General features: G+C 37.4%; 1 non-coding gene across 1 annotated transcript; it reads right to left on the bottom strand.

The window, feature by feature from the left end:
- Positions 1 to 13839: 13839 nt before the first annotated feature.
- Positions 13840 to 13946, bottom strand: LOC141604352 (small nucleolar RNA R71). Its single transcript, XR_012526055.1, has one exon. It is a non-coding gene; the product is annotated as a small nucleolar RNA R71 (small nucleolar RNA).
- Positions 13947 to 14191: the final 245 nt, after the last annotated feature.

Raw genomic sequence — 14191 nt, 5'->3', positions numbered from 1 at the left:
ATAGTTTGAGTGAGAGTTTGTGCTTTCATCGTCACTGTCGGAGATTAGGTCAAGACTAACACTGCTGAGACAAAGGTTTGCTACTTCGTCGTCTTCAGATTCCTCGTCATCTTCTGAGTCAAGGTCTCCCCAACACGAAGCCATCATAACCTGTTTAAATTCTCTCTTTGTCTTCTCACGTTTTGTCTTGTCCTTGATCTTCTCCCATGTTGGACAATCCTTCATCATATGACCAGATTATCCACACTTGAAGCAACCTCTATTTGTGAAGGACGACTTTGATTCAGTAACCTTTTTGTTGGATGACTTGTTATTGTTGTTGTTGTAGGATGATTTTGTTTGTTTGTTTCAAAATATCTTATTTTTGAAATGGCGTGCAAACAAAACAGTTTCATCCTCTAGTTCAGAGTCAACTTCTTCGCTCTTTAAGGCCATACTCTTATTATGGCTTGGTTCAGCGTCATCCTTGTTAAGAGTCATTTCATGGGCCATAAGAGCGCCGATGAGTTCTTGATAGGATAGGTTTTCAAGATCTCGTGATTCCTCCATTGCAGTGACTTTAGCACGCTACTTCTTAGTCAGGCTCCTAAGAACCTTTCTAGCAATGTCCTCAGTATTGAATTTCCTACCTAGGTTTTTCAGTTCGTTTATGATGCTTAAAAACCATGCGGACATACTATCTAAGGACTCATTAGGCTCCATAATGAATAGCTCATATTTTTGCATAAGCAAATCTATTCGGGGCTTCCTAACAATGGAAGTACCTTCATAAGCTAGTTCAAGCCCATCCCATATCTCCTTGGCCGTAGAGCATGAAGAAAACCGATCAAACTCTGTGGAAGTCATTCTGTTTTGCAGGAGACTTATTGCTTTGGAGTTCTTTTTGGCCTTCTTGTAGTCGGCCTCGACATAGTCCTCTTCTTTCTTTTCATAGGTAGTGCCTTCCTCGGATGCTACAAGAATTTTGTGCGGTCCGTTTTGGATAATCCTCCAGCACTCCCAATCGTGACCTTTCACATAGTGAGTCATCATGTTTTTCCACAATCCATAATTCTTCCCATCAAAGACGGGACACTTGAGATATTTGGAATCCATTTATCACGTGATAGGCAGCGGAATATAAAACGATAACATAAATGAAAACCAAGATAGATCAGCCTCTTTGCGGTTAGGCAATTAAGAGCACGAGGCTCTGATACCAATTGAAGAGTCTATTGATCCAAAATACTCAAGGGGGGGGGGGGGGTGAATTGAGGATTTAAAACTTTTTAAAGCTTTTTCGATTATGCGTATGTAATTGATTATTTAAAGTTTATTGATTAAACTTTAACTAATCAACTAATGAATGTAAAACGAAATATGCAAATGAACGAAAGAACGAGGAGACACACGGTTTTTTAAGTGGTTCAGTTTCACAAGTCGAAACCTACGTCCACTATTCTCGATTAATAAATTTAGTACCTTTCTACGGATTACAAATTTACTAACCCAACTCGTACAACTAACTCTAGCTGTAACTCAATGAGTACCGTTAAATACTCGAGTGACTAACTTACGCTAATAAGAAAGCACTAATGATTCTTCTAATAGTTCACGTTAATGAACGAGAAAAAAATCAACTAAGCACTATTATCTTATAATGATAACAATAAGAACGAGCATACGAGTTTAAAACACACGACCTTTCAAAAATAACAAATCGGTTTTTCTTCTTAAAAACACACGGTTTGCTTTGTAAAATTAAAATCAATTTTTATGCTTAAGGTCTCTATTTTAGATGTTGCAAAGAGTAAAGTATTTATTAGAAGGAAAGAGTAGGGCAACTTGGTTTACACAAACCCTAATAGCCGAGTCTTGGAGATATGTTAACAAATCATATATTCTATTATTTCTTTCCTAAAAGCCTTAAAAGATAATAAAGAATAATCCAAAAGATAGAATATAATCTTATTCAAATATTATCTTTACTATAAATTCTAAATATGATAAGATTTCCTAAAACAAGAATATCTTTTACCATAAACAAATATATTGAGTAAGATATATAAGATATGTAAAGATATTATTTTGGAATAAAATCTTTACCAAATACACCTTAGGTTACACGAGATGTCACGGCTCATATTCCTCGTGACTTGTGCAAACCCTAGCTCAATATATTGGTTAGAATTTAGGTTTTAAGAGAGGGTTTGTTGAAACTCTAATTAGTAGCATGGTCCAACTCATAAGTTGACCCAACAAGACTACTAGTCAACGTTCAACATAAAACCGAACTCCGCACTAAACCGGGCTTAATTATAAATACTTTTATCAAAACATTTAAAATAAACTTTAAAACAATTTTCAAAAACAATTTTGAAACATTATAAGTCGTGTATAATAAACTCATCATCTCAATGTTATAGTAGGAGAGCTATAACATTGAGCTCTTTTACTAGTAATGTTATAGCTGCAAAGCTATAACTTTACCAATTCAAGAAACTCATTCTTGGTTATTGGTCGAACCCTCTTTGGAGGTTTAGTTTTCGATACTTGTCGTTAGGAGCACCTAGACCAAAACAATACTTATAACTTCACAAACAACTGTACAATTAGTAAAGAGGCAAGTAAAGGTCGGATCCCAAGGGACGGGTATTGAAGTGAGATTTTCAATTACAAGTAGCGGTGTCTAGGGGTGTCACAATTTGGGGTTGGAATAGAAGATCACTAAACTAAATAGCAATAAAAGTAAACAAGCAAGATGATTAAAAAGGGATGTGAACAATTGATAAAAGGCACTAGGGTGTCATGGGGTCATAGGGGATTCATGGGAATTGATCATACAAACATATTCTCAAATTATAAGCAAGCAAGTATTGTTGTGATGGATCGAGTTGGTTTATATCTTACAATCCTAGGAAAGTTTGGGTCCCGGAGCCGAATCGATTAGATTGTACAACACCTACAAGTCGACTTAATCTTCCCTACTAAACTATATGCATGGTCTAATGAGACTCGAGTTGGTTTATGTCTTACAAGTCTCATTGAAAAGGTAAGTGATGGGTAAAAAATGCAAGGATTCATAGGCTCGCATTTCATCAAACATAACATGTGCATAAGTTGAGATCACAACAAGCAAGCAAATAAACTATGAAAACATATTAGATTAAGCATGAATCATTCCCCATGTTGGTTTCCCCTAATTACCCATTAACCCTAGTTAAGGAAACTACTCACTCATTATCATGTTGAACATGCTAGCAAGGTTGTCAATCATACCAACAAAGTAAAACATGATGAATAAATGAAGAAGATTAACAATAATTAAAAAGGGATTAAGAGAATTATACCTACTAATGATTCCAATAATAAAGCAAAGAATAATAGAAGTACTTGATGATTGATTGGAAGGTTGTCAATCTCCCAATAATAACCCAAATAATCTTCAATTACCCAAAATAAAAGATGAACAAAAGAGAGATTAAGGAAATGAGATTTGTATTAAGGGGTTATTTGGTTACTCATTCTAAAACACATGAATTGTAATTTATGGGATTTGCAAAATGGGTGAGTTGTTTATTTGCCCCAAATCACATGAATTGAAGTTCCATAGGAACTCCAATTCCTCCATGATGTGGGAAGTTGCTTACCTAGGTCCCCCTAGGTAAGTGGAAATTCCTGTGGAATTCACTTCCTACATTCCAACCAAACAACTTTTTCCCATTTCATGTGATTTATAAAATCATGGGATCTTTTAATTCCTTGGAACTTCAATTCCCTTAGCGAACCAAACGACCCCTAAGACTTGATTAAAAGTTGATTACAAGATTAAAGAGAGATTTGATTGATATAAACTACACTAAATATTGATAAAGAGAACATGATTATCTAATTAGACTAATGGGGTATTTATAGTGGGGATTAGGTACACAAATTAGGGTTTACTAAGGGCTTAAATGACGATTAAGTCATTGAGGAATCGCTCCTCTCAAAAGATATGCGAGTCTCCTTTTTGCCGGTCTTTCCGAGATATGCGCATCCTTCATAGAGCAAGAAGAAATCGAAATAGCTGTAACACAATCCGAGCGTCCAGGGCACGGGACGAGCGGATTGTCTGGCTGTTGGACGAGCGGATTCGTGGGGTGGACGGGCGGATTGTGGGGCTTTTGGACGAGCGTCCCTCTGAAGAAGACGCTCGGATTGCTGGTCTTGGACGGGCGTCCAGAGGGCAATCCGCTCGGATTCTCTGGCAGCTTCTTCCTTTCTTCTTTTCTTCCTTCTTCTTCTTCCTTCTTCTAACAATCCTCGGGGATTTTGTCGGAGATGCAAGGATCTTTTCTCATCATTGCCCAACTACTACAATATGTACAAAGGCCTTCTAGTCTTGTCTTCTCTTCGATGCTTGGTCATTGAATTCAATCAATTTAGCTCTATTTTGCCATGAAAATGCAAGGTTTGCACTCCTTTCCTACCAAGGAAACAAAACCTCAAAGAATATGCAAAACAAAGGACTAAAGACAATAAATGACCCAAATATGCACTAAAAAGCATGGGAACAAGGCTAATTCGGGGACTAAATATGCTCAAATAATGGTCACATCAGTTATCATTACGAGATAATCACCTATACTATTCTAATCTTCAGGGAGATCTTCGAGTATAGGCTGCATCATCATCCAAGCTTGATTAATCTTTAGACGAACTTCGTCTTCACATAAATCTTGAATGAATCTTCATATCGTTTGATCTTGAATAGAGGCTTGAACATTTTATACTTCCATCACAATCTCCTTTGTTGCTTGTATTAAATAAGTTGATTCTAAAACACTTAGACAAACGATTACGCGCAACAAGTATATACAATATAAAACACCTTGACATCATCAAAACATAAACATATAAGCTATATGGTTCAACAAGCAAGGGAGTGCTAATGTGGTGGCCGGCCATTTGAGTAGGCTTCACATCAATCAAGATCTAGTAAAGACCATGGGAGTAGTGGACGGTAGCTTACCACTTGAATCTCTATATTCTATGAAGGCCATTGAGCCTTGGTATGCTAACCTTGTCAACTATATGGCGTTGTGTGCCGGATGTAGAAATTCCATCTATTCTCAAACATTGCCACGAGTACGCTTGTGGGGGTCACTTTGGGCCTCATAGAACGGCACGGAAGATCCTAGAGTGCGGGTTCTATTGGCCCAAGTTGTTCAAAGATGCTCACACTTTCGTCAATACATGCGATAGATGCCAACGTTTTGGCAACATCTCACGTAGAAACGAAATGCCCCAACAACCGATGCTTTATTTGGAGGTTTTCGATGTGTGGGGAATAGACTTCATGGGGCCATTCCCTAATTCTTATGGATACCTCTACATCCTCTTGGCAGTTGATTACGTGTCTAAGTGGGTGGAAGCCATTCCCACGAAATGTGATGATGCAAAGACGGTGAAGGCATTTGTCAAGAGCAACATATTTTCAAGGTTCGGCTTCCCAAAGGCCATTGTTAGTGATAGGGGAACTCATTTTTGCAACAAGGTGATCTCAACCTTGCTTCAAAAATATGGTGTGCTCCACAAGGTTTCTACGGCCTATCACCCCCAAACAAACGGCCAAGCGGAAGTCTCTAACCGGGAGATTAAGCATATCTTGGAAAGAACGGTCAATCCCGACCGAAAAGATTAGAGCAAGAGGCTTGAAGATGCTCTATGGGATTATAGAACGACTTATAAGACCCCAATCAACATGTTTCCATATAGGCTAATTTATGGGAAGGGATGCCACCTTCCCGCAGAAGTTGAACACAAAGCCTATTGGGCTATCAAAGCTTTCAATCAAAATGTCGATGAGGCGGGATTGCACCGAATGCTTCAAATTCAAGAATTGGAAGAGCTTAGGCACAATGCCTATGACAATGCTAGCATTTACGAGGAAAAGGCTCGGTCTTGGCATGACAAGATGGTGACAAGAAGGGTTTTTGAAGAGGGACAAGATGTTTTGGTTTTTCAAAGTCGTCTCAAGAAGTTTCCCGGCAAGCTAAGGTCGAAGTGGTATGGGCCTTACAAAGTCAAGAAAGTCTTTCCACATGGAGCGGTAGAGGTAGAAGACCCGACCTCGGGAAAAGTGATAAAGGTCAATGGGCAAAGGTTGAAGCATTACTTCAAAGGAATCTAGTTACAAGGTGAAGAGGATCTTCTTTTAGAAGATCCAATTTACAAAGATTAAATCTCCAACAATGACTACGTCGAGCCATCGACATTAAATAACGGCAAATTTGTAAATATTCTATCCCAATTTAATTGCTTTCCTAGCATAGTTTATTACCGCAATTTATTTCCTTGCATGTTAATTTCGTTTAATTAATTTAATTTGCATTGACATGTAAAAAGCAATTGAAGTTTGTTAAATGACGTAGTGATTTGCAAAAACCCTCTTGGAAGGCGTGCCCAAGAGGAGATGAGAGTCGGGTTTAATAGACAAGTTCATTGGAGGAAGCTTTGAAGAGGGATCAAGGGAAATAAGAGACAAAATTGGCTAAGTATTGAATTTAGAATTAAAAGAAACAAGAATCAAAATGCGAGGCTAGGTGCAGCCTGCGCAGAAGGCTTGTGCAGCTGCGCACGATTGCGCAGGCAAACCCATATTTTGCGCAGCCTGCGCAGGACTATTTTCTCGTTTCTTTACCCTTCCCAATCCCGACTTATGTTTCATTCTATAATAATTTCTTCATCAACAAAACCCCCAAATACTCCATCTCATTCATTCCAACACTTATCAAATCATCTTATATCATCACAAACCTCGACTACCTTCACCAAATTCTTCACCAAGTTCATCTTTGCTATCGAAAACACATTCAAACCTCCAAAATTTCTGACAAAAATCCCCCAATTTCCCAAGAACCCTAAAATTTTCCGGGTTAAATTGAAGCTTTCTCAAGTGGATTTCTGGGTCTCAAAGGGGTTTTTATGCAACATCCTTCTTCATTCAAGCAAGTTTGAGAATTTACGGAAAGGTATAACAACTTTCCTCCACTCTCTTTGTTTTCAATTTGTTTAATTCAATTTACATTGGTTAGTTGAGTTAAATCCTTACTTTTGATTGATTATTGGGGATTGTTGGCAATTATTTTCTGTTAGGGAAGGAACAATTCAACAAAACTACCTTAAACAATCAAGTTTGTGCCAGTGCACATAAGGTGTTTTTTGAATTGCCCCATAGAAAATTTTCCAGATTTTGGTTGTTTTAAGTGATTTTTGAAATTTTTGTAAGAAAGAAAAATGGTTTTTGGACTTGGAAAGGGGAAGTCAAAGAAGAGAGGTGAGTCCTCAACCCAAGCACAATCTGAAGCACCACCACCACCACCTAAGCCTTTTCGAGGGGATGAAGGGTTACCCACACAAGCCAAATTTTTTTTTCAAGTTTCTTGAGAGCAAATCCTTGCCTATATCAAAATTCCTTCACCCGGGGACCTTGAGGGATATGGGTATCTATGACCAAACCCTTGCCTTTCTCACCAAGGTAGGGCTTCAGAGGTACATGAACCTTCAACCACACACTTACCCCGCCTATACCTTAGTGTTCCTAGCTACCGTCCATATCACGGGGGAAAGGGAGATTGCTCGGGTGAATTTTCGGTTAAACAAAGTGTGGCACACTCTAAACTTCGAGAGGGTAAGGTAGATCTTAAGAGTTACTAGGCCACCCTCCTCCATTAACCCACCGGGAACGGCCTTGAATGATACTTGGTGTGCACTCACGGGAAAAACTCACATGACAAATAACGACAAAACCTCCGCCATCACAAACCCCCCCATCCGAATTCTTACACGGAGATTTCTTGTTTCTTCTTTTCGATGGGGGAGCCCACAAAGCTAAATGATGGGGTCCGTGTGTGCATTTGGGCGATGTTGCCCGAGGGGGAGGGGATTCCGGATTGGGCTAAGCTTTTTGTGGTAAGTGCGTCGAAGCATAGAGAAAAGAAGGGGAGTATAAATTGTGGGGGTTTGGTTACTCTATGAGATAGTTCTCCTTATACTTCAACATCATTACTAGTTCTCATATGCTTTCTTTGAATCTCTAGATTATTTATTCTAAAGATAGAGTGGGAGAAAAATGAGAACACAACACACAAGGCAAGATAAAATTGTGTATTTGTGTAAATGAAGATCTACGCAAGAGAGAATGATTTGAATGAAGGTATATCTATTTATATAGTATACCGAATAGATGAGATCTATGGTCTCAAGTAAGTTCTATATGACTAAAGAGACCAAGTGAAGTAATCATAAGAGTATGTTCTCAAGATAACTACACGAGGAGACCAAAAGAAAGTTTTGGAACAAAATGACTAATGTAAAGTCTTAACAAGAGTTTTGACTAAGTTTATGAAAATTTTGACCAATAGTTTCAACCTTGAGATTTACTTAAGAGCCTAAATGAATCAAAGTAACATACTAGTTATGATCGAGTTGCAAAGATTGATATACCGATATCTTCAATGGCCAAGTTTTAACCACGCAGATGTCATTACTTAACCTCATTATAAAATGGTTAAACCTCCTTCCGAAAGGGTATTTTGAAGGACGTGTTCTAGATATTATTTATAATGACATTGCTACACATCATTATGATATGTGTGAGTTAGCGATTAAAATCTCTTTCCATAAGGTTAAGATGAGACCACTTCAAAATAGGTATTTTGAAAGAATATGATGGGAACATATATGGTTTTATCTTAATAACTTGGCAATGCAATTTATATTTCAATTCTTGAAAAGTTTCGATTGAGAAGTCAATTTCGAAACATGTGGAATTGAGTGGGAGTTAGGAAATTATCATGTGAAGACATGGAATTTAGTGGGAGCTATCATCCTTTGAATGTTTACAACTCATCACTCATTGAAGAATGACGAGCTAATACCTTCTTTCATAAAGAAGCATTTGAGTTTTCAATTCTGGATGAATTAGGACTATGATGAATCCAATTACATCAAGAAATATTGGATCAATATTAAGAAATACACATCGTATCAACATACACATAGGTTATTCATGTAAATGAAAATGGAATTGCCATTAGCAGTCATGGTCGTTCCTTGAACCTAAATATAGTTGATGACATGATTAAAAGTTACTAATGTTTCCGCCATTAGAATAATCATGCACATGTCCAATTATGAATCACATGCATATGAACATGATGATTCATTGGTAAGCCATAAAAGAAACGTCATGAATTCTCGAGTAGAATCCGATGAGCGATTTCGGTGTTTGACGGAATGCTCTATTGTGTGTCAAGAGGTTACACATATTATAGAAAATCCGAGCACATGCAAGGATTTATGAGAATCCTAAACCTTTTCAAGCTAGAAAGAGAAATAAGAAGTTTTGGAAAGATACATAGTTAGAGAATAAGTTGCTCAAAACTAATCTTTCCTAATATGCTAGGACTTGTGAGAAGTGCTAGGCTAATCATCTTGACAAATTGTTGCAAGATTCTACAAAACGTATACCTAGTGCATTGTGTGTGAATGGAGTACTTGATCAGTACAAGTTATATCATTCACCACAAGTTCGTTTGTTATGTGATAATCGATAAGGAAGTTCTTTCAAGATAAAGAACCAAAACCGAGGTCGGGAACCTTGATGTGTACTTGGTAAGGTCCATGCTATGAGAAGATAACATGAACATAAAGGAAAATGCGATTATAAGAAGTTTGAACACATGGACACATGACATGTTAAACTTCTATTGCAATCAACAAGTGTTTATACACTTACGATTTGCATCACGAGATTGTAATATGGTATTGACTACCCGAGTGTGATGTCGACATTTGTCGTTTGAGTTATTATTAACTCACTGTATACTTTGTTACATCCAATGGGTTGTAGAGACAATTGAACCCCGTTTAAGTGAACACGGATTAACATAGTATTTGCTCATAGTCACTTGTATGGGGTGACGTCTCGAAGTGACTAGAATGTGATGCGATTGATGGCAAGTTCAAGTGCCATAGAGTCATATGAGAATGACTAGTCGATCACATAGGCAGACTGTTAGGAACATTTTGTCGGGCCTAATAACCGCTTATAGAGTTCTGGCAAATTTATATAGCCTGGTCGTGGCGAGAGCTGCTATAGTATTCAAATGAGTCGATTCTTTTGACTAAACACTATTCGCCTAAGATGGCACAGTTTCAGATTAACTTTGATTTGTGTTACTACAACCTTCGTAAATGGGGTCAAATGGGCATATTTTGGGTTATGATGGCTGTGGCTAGTTGAAGGGAATGAGTGCGATAGGAATTGTCCACCCCTAGTCAGGGTTATAAAAATATCTCAGGGCCACTCGAGGAGTAATGAACTGGAAATGCGTGGCCACGCTCGGAATGTATCCATGGTGGATAAATCCGGTCAATCAGTTATTCTCCAGATCGAGGAAACCACTCTCGATATGATCACTTGCAAGTACGACCTGAAAGACACCTTGCATTGAGTGGGAGATAGTAATAGGACAAGAGAATTGGTGACGCACACTTGTCGAGGACAAGTGGGAGATTGTTGGAATATGTGTCCTCCGACAATAATGCGATCACGACTGTTGATCATGATGATCACATGTTTAAGTCTCATTATAAAGAATACAATTGGAAAGTAATATTTACTGTCAGCTGATCAACATATATCGGTAATGATTGGCTGACTAGAGTTTGACATTACTGTCGTGCGACGATGGTGATCAGTTGATCCCCTAGGTCATAGCTATAGGGCAACACTCTTAATTGATCAATTAATTGATCGTATAATGTTACGAGTCAATTAATTTAAATTAAAATTGACGGACGATTTCGGAAGTAATATTTACGTATCTCATTAAAATTGATTAAAATGAGACACGGTCTGAGTAATCGAATTGTATCATTAATCAGATGAAATTATTGTTTAAGGAAACAATTGAATTTGAATGAATTATTATAAATACAAATTGTTGTGATTTATAATTGGTAAAATATTTTGGTACAAGTAATTATGAATTACTAAGTCAATTTTTTTATATGACGTATTTTTATTAATACGTTGATTTTTAATATGTTAAAAATACATAGCAATTTTATGTGACATGTGACATGTGACATATTGACAAATTGACAAAAATAATATGGAATCCATATTAACTATATGTACCAAAAATTAGAGGAAGATTAAGCTAATATTATGTTGATTATATTAGTGGAGGGCATGATGATTACCTACTAATCTAGCCTTGCATACCTATTGCTCATTGTGAAGAACAACTAGAGCATGCATTGGCTCCCTCCCATGCCCCCCTTCCACCCGGTTTTGAGAGAGGAAAAACCACTTGATTTTTCCTCTTATTTTTACCTAATATACACAAAATGTTTGTGTGGCATCATTCATTCTTCATTATTCTAAAATTTGAGTTTTAGAGAGATAAAAAGCTTCCTTCTTCCTCTCCCATAAAACCAAAAATATTAAAGAGTCCTATAATATTTTTGGGTCAATTTTCTACAAAGTTAATATTATCTAGTACTCATAATATTAATTTTAATTAAGAGTGAGCTTTGGGTATAAATACTTGGGAGAGATCCTACACTTGGGTCTTTGTTCATCCAAAAGGAAAGCTCAAGAACAAGAGAGAAGGAGATCTCTCTTGTGCCCTAAAACCGAAAATCCAATGTAAGGATGGATGTTTCTTCTTTATTTTGTTTAAGTGTTTGCATGCATAAGATCATTCATTAATTTTATGACAAATTAAATTAAAACATATATGAATATGTTAAGTATTTAGATCTACTTTTCCTTCAGACGCCCGGGCAGAAACCACCAAATCCGCCCGTCCCGTGCCCAAGACGCCCGGATTCCCAGGCAGACCCATTTCGTCTTCTTCAAGCTTCAAGGAAGGATGCACAGCTTCTTCTAGAGACCGGAGTCTCCCTAGAGACCGGAGTCTTTCCAAAAAGACCGGCGTTTCCTTAAGTAGGGACTTAATCGTCATTTAAGCCCTTAGTTAACCCTAATTCACACACCTAATCCCCACTATAAATACCCCATTAGTCTAATTAGAAGAGCATGTTCTTCTTAGCAATATTTAGTGTAGTTAATATCAATCAAATCTCTCTTTAATATTGTAATAAACAATTAATCAAGTTTTAATACAAGTTTTATTTCCTTAATCTCTCTCTTGTTCATCCTTTATTTTGGGTAATTGAAGATTATTTGGGTTATTATTGGGAGATTGACAACTTTCCAATCAAGCATCAAGTACTTCTTTTATTCTTTGCTTTATTATTGGAATCATTAGTAGGTATAATTCTCTTAATCCCTTTTTAATTATTGTTAATTACTTTCATTTATTCATCATGTTCACTTTGTTGGTATGATTGACAACCTTGCTAACATGTTCAACATGATAATGAGTGAGTATTTTCCTTAGCTAGGGTTAATGGGTAATTAAGGAAAACCAACATGGGGAATGATTCATGCTTAAATTAATATGCTTTCATAGTTTATTTGCTTGCTTGTTGTGATCTCAACTTATGCACATGTTATGTTTGATGAAATGTGAGCCTATGAATCCTTGCATTTTTTACCCATCACCTATCTTTTCAATAAGACTTGTAAGACATAAACCAACTCGAGTCTCATTAGACCATGCATATTGTTGAGTAGGGAAGATTAAGTCGACTTGTAAGTGTTTTACAATCTAATCGATTCGGCTCCGGGACCCAAACTTTCCTAGGATTGTAAGATATAAATCAACTAAACCATCACAACAATAATTGATTGCTTATAACTTGAGAATATGTTTGTATGCTCAATTCCCATGAATCCCCTATGACCCCATGACACCCTAGTGCCTTTTATCAATTGTTTACAACCCTTTTAATTCATCTTGCTTGTTTACTTTCATTGTTATTTAGTTTAGTGACCTTCTACTTCAAACCCCAATTGTGACACCCTTAAGACACCACTAGTTGCAATAGAAATCTCATCTCAATTCCCGTCCCTTGGGATCCGACCTTTACTTGCCTCTTTACTAATTGTAGAGTTGTTTGTGAAGTTATAAATTGTGTTTTGGTCTAGGTGCTCCTAACGACAAGTAACCGAAAGACATAGTCCCGACCAAAAATGGCGCCGTTGCCGAGGACGGTGTTAACTTGATTTAGATTTTCTTATATTGTTATTAGTTGTGTCTTTCTTTGCCTTGGGGAAGTAAAACTCCTCAAGGTTTGTTCTAATTGTTTTCGAGTTGTTTGATATTTTGCATGTCTAGAAGGTCACAAGGTGACTTGTTACCTTTTGATCACGAAATTGAAAGAACTTTGACAACCAATAGAAGACTTGCTAAGAGAACTTTGAGAGGTATTGGTGAGGTTGTAGATATTCAACCAAATACTATTGAGTTCATCAACCCTTTTGCAAGATAAGGTGAGGAGAACCCAACACAAAATCAACCCACAATGCCTAAGTTTTCATCACATTCCGTACCCACCGAGGAGAACCTACCCAATGGTACTCCCACACCACAACATCTAACTGGAAATTTTATTGTCAAATCCGCATTTATCCAATTAGTCGAAAGAAGCCAATTTGGGGGGATACCTAGTGAAGACCCTCACTCTCATATGGAGACTTTTTGTGACTATTGTGATGCGATTTCTCAAACCGGTGTAACTCAAGACCAAATTCGATGGGTCTTATTTCCTTTTTCTCTAATTGGCACCGCGAAACAATGGTTGAAAGGCCTTGATAAGGCTACTCTCGGAATTGATTCTTGGAAGAAGTTGGCTCTAGCTTTCTACAAAAAGTTCTATCCACCGGAAAAGACTAACATGCTAAGAGCTCAAATCACGGGCTTTAAGCAAAAGGATGAAGAATCTTTGTATGAAGCTTGGGAGCGGTTTAAGGGAATTTGTCGCTCATGTCCTCACCATGGACTTAGCGAGTGGTTCTTGGTACAACAATTTTGGAACGGTCTTTATGAAGATTCAAGGAACATTCTCAACATGGGATCAAATGGAATGTTCAAAGAAGTTGATGACAATCAAACTTGGAACAAAATTGAGGAAATGGCGGTCCATAACTCACAATATAGTAGACCTCGCAAGGCTACTAGAGGAGGAAAGCATGAAGTGGACTCCATTACTCAATTGGGTGCTCAACTTAGTGCTCACATTGATACCA

Source organism: Silene latifolia, chromosome 9 (assembly GCF_048544455.1).
Source record: "Silene latifolia isolate original U9 population chromosome 9, ASM4854445v1, whole genome shotgun sequence".
Taxonomy (NCBI): domain Eukaryota; kingdom Viridiplantae; phylum Streptophyta; class Magnoliopsida; order Caryophyllales; family Caryophyllaceae; genus Silene; species Silene latifolia.
The sequence above is the reverse complement of the archived record's forward strand: the minus strand, read 5'-3'. Positions and strand labels throughout refer to the sequence as shown.